This window comes from Miscanthus floridulus, chromosome 2 (genome assembly GCF_019320115.1).
Source record: "Miscanthus floridulus cultivar M001 chromosome 2, ASM1932011v1, whole genome shotgun sequence".
Lineage (NCBI taxonomy): Eukaryota > Viridiplantae > Streptophyta > Magnoliopsida > Poales > Poaceae > Miscanthus > Miscanthus floridulus.
The window spans coordinates 37071861-37075566 of NC_089581.1; the positions used below are offsets into that span (position 1 = coordinate 37071861).

The window sequence follows — 3706 nt, forward strand, 5'->3', positions numbered from 1 at the left end:
AGATGCTTCATGGGAGAGTGCCAAGATCTGCAGCAAGCAAAGCTTCAAGCCTGACGACTTCAACTCGATTGTGCTCAAAGTCCTGGAGGTGGCGTAGGGGGAGTGTCCCTGATAGAGTTTCAGTTTGAGTTTCTAGTCTTTTAAGTAGTTGCTTTTCCCGGTCGTTTGGCTTGTGAATATTGGGTTACCCTGGAACTTCTTTGGTGGTTCACCACCGTTGATGCTGTAATGAACTCTTGTCTTTTTCATAGTGAAAAGACGGCGGCGTTTTGGCCCTAAAACTCTAAAAAAAGAAAACTCGAGGAGAAGGCAAAACGAAGCACAAGTGGAGTCAATTCAGTTCATCAGCAACCCAGAGACTGTACTCATGTGATCCATAATGCAGTAGTTTTGGAACGCTATCTAAGTAGTGTTAGCTGTTAGGAACTCAGGATGGAGATGTCTTTAGTCCTTGAGGACTCCTATCCGCATGGTGATATTGACGGGTGCACCTCAAATACGTATATACTGAACAAATGTTAGGCGATGAGATGCTCTTTGGAAAAAGCTAGACTACAACTGATTGGGAATTTGGGACCAGAAACAAGATGTGGTCGGAGGGAAAGGGGAAGCACGAGAAATCTTCTAGGCGTGCGGTTGGATCGCGTTGACTGGACATGTGGCAACTATCCATGGAACGTATCCAGGAAGGCACCGTGGATCCAGTTTGCACCGAATTTTTTTCTACAACTTAAGCTGTGACGCTGTGTGATTGTTTTCGAGAACGGCCAGAAGGTGAGGTCTATTCCAATACTCAAGAATAAATGCAGAGAGAAGTGTGATATAAGAAACATCGTCCACTTATTCAAATCGTACACCTACATGGGCTATTGTATAGAACATTAACTAGTTACAAAATGTCATCGAGCACAAGGACGCTAATCCTACTCCTACAAGCTATAGAGAGAAGTTATCAATCCTACAAGCTATAGAGAGAAGTTATCTTCGAGGTTGGCCAGCACCCGTAGGATGGTGTCCACGATGACAGGATCCGCGCCCAGCAGCCTCTGCAGCTGCGCCTCGACCGGCCGTGACGCGCCAGAGCCGAAGATGCCGCCGACGAACCTGTACACCTGAGCGAAGTGCAGGTCGTCCGGAGACAACGGGAGCTGAACCGTCTCGACGTCCGGCGCCGAGGCACCATCATCAGCGCACCATCTGGCCGGGAAGCTGGTGAGCGGGCGCTGCTGCCGATAGCCGGCACCGGCAGAGCTGCGAGGGTGCGGCGCCGCCGCGAGGCCCAGCTTCTTCTCCGCTCTGAGGAAGTGCTTCTGGGCGTGGCTGCGTATCTGCGTGGCCGTCTTGGTGGCGACGAACGCCTGGACCCTCTTCCAGTCGCAGCTGAACACCAGCAGGGCGTGGAGGAAGCGTGCTCGTCGGCGGTCCACCTCTCCCGTGGCCTGGTCATCACGTACGGCTTCCGGAACTTCTTCCCCACCGTCCCGGCCGACGACTTCACTGCCGCCGCCATTTGTTTCTCTGTCTTTGTGAGTGTGTGTGTATGGTATGAGTATGGGACGACGATGTTCTTGAGAGTCCTAGGCGAGCTTCTTTCCCTGCCAGTGATCAGTGTTCGAATGCATATATATAGGTTTGCGGCGACGAGTGCCCGGAATGGAAGCGCAGACACCGCGTGGTCATTGCAACGCACGTTCCTAACGAGCGCGTGGCTTGGCCGCGAACTGCGCGCGTGTTAGGCGTGTGCCGGCCTGCCGGTTAGACGTTCGTAATGGTGCGATGCCGGGGGTTTAGGCCGATCTGGGGTGTGGAGTTAGGCAGAACCATGGACAACGCAGCATTTCGATCCGCGCTTGCAACAGCATCCCATATTACCACCACGTGTTGCATCTTGCGGGTAGAAATCCTGCTTGATCTCTGCCAGCCTGCCACCGAGACAACGGAGCTCCTTCGGAGGAGCAGGTAGCCCTATTTGGATCACAAGTCCACGGCCCCTAAACTTTAGTCCTACCAGGCTGTTCGGATCCACGAGAAATTTTAGTTATTCATCATACAATACAATGACTGATTTGCTCCTCAATCCCCTGCCGCCGCTCACCCCCGCCGTACCCCCCTTCCATCCATTCTCCCAAAACAGCACTGGCGGAGCAACAGCAGCACCAGAGGCACCACCACCACCACCTGCCGATGCCGCTCCCGCTCTCGCCGCGCCAGGCGTCGCCGATGCCGTCGGCCCCAACGCGGTGTTCTCGGACCTCGCCGCCGCCGCGGACTTCGACTCCGATGAGGGGATGGACAGCCTTATCGGGACGCACCGGTCTTCGCGGACTCCGACCTCGAGCGCCTCATCTTCACCACTCCGCCGCCACCGCACGGGGCTGGGAGGGCGAGCTCCATTCGTGGCTCTGGAGGGCGAGCAGAAGGCGCGGAGCGGCCCGCTGCGAGCCTGCGATGCGAATAGGAGTGGTGGCGGTTGCAAGTGGGTGGGTAGGCACATATTAGCCCAGTTTAGGGCCCCCGAGGAGTAAATGGACTAAACTTTAGTTCCTCTATTTGCTCACTTTTAGTCCATCTATTTGAATCTTTATGGCAAAAAATTAGGCTAAAAGTGTAGGACTAAACTTTTAACATGTGATTCAAACAGGGTCGTAGTAATGCTATTTACAATTGGATCAGCCAGCCGGCCTTCTAGTAGGAGTCAATAGGCATGTATTTAAACTGAGGCAATCGCCAATTATTTTTTCTAATATCTAAGTCTAGAAACCACAAATTTGGGTCCAAAATATAGCAAAAAATAATCCAATGAGACCCAACCAGGCAGCCACACACGGCACAAGTCGTAAGTTACAAGTTAAACGAATTTTTGCGCGATAAATGTGCGCTTCGTGGCCCCGGGGGCTCGACTGAGTCAAGGATGGGGTTGGACCAAGTCATGACAAGGTGCCGCGAGTGCTTGGTGGACCGTCGGGTTGAGGACATGGAGGTCGAACACGCGTTGACATTAGTTAGTGACGATGTGCGCGAGGGTTTGTCGGTTTGGTCCTCAAAACCGAGGATAGACGAGTTATGTGGTTTGGGCCTTAAAACCATCGGAGGAAGGTTTGTTGGTTTGGTTCTCAAAACCAGGCATGAATGGTTTGGTGATTTCGGTCTCAAAACCATAGGCGACGAATTTGTCCGGTTTGGGCCTCATAATCGGGGAGTGGCAGATTGACGAACATGTGGTGGAATCTCGGAGTTTGTATCGAGACTAAGCGAAGTTGAGAAGGCGTAGGTTCCGTTGGATCGATGAAGATTTACATGGACCGATTTGCCCCTAGGGGTTTTGGGTTAAGTGCATCATGTAAGGGCAACTTGATAAATAGCCAAGTGCCTATATATATGAGATATTATTGGTCATTGTGAGTACATAACTTGGGGAAGCCTTTGGATTCCTTCGAGAATTCGGCTCTCACTTGTGACGTTGAGCGTTCTGCTTAGACTTAGAGAGAGAAGGATAGAGGAGAGGCTCTTTGTTTGAGATTTGTGCCATCCAAGGTTTGTGATATGTTAGGAATGTCTTGTAATCACACATGATAGAGTAATCCCAAGATTAAATTCGTGCACCACTTGTTCTCCTCTCTTAAATATGATATTTCTCTTTTTTGTGATTTTCGTGGCCATTTTTGGGTGATTTTAATATCGTTGGTTTGGCTTTGTCTTTGGCAAA

General features: G+C 51.3%; 1 pseudogene; it reads right to left on the minus strand.

Moving 5' to 3' along the window:
- Nucleotides 1-439: 439 nt before the first annotated feature.
- LOC136538478 (protein REVEILLE 6-like) lies at nucleotides 440-1576 on the minus strand (annotated as a pseudogene).
- Nucleotides 1577-3706: the final 2130 nt, after the last annotated feature.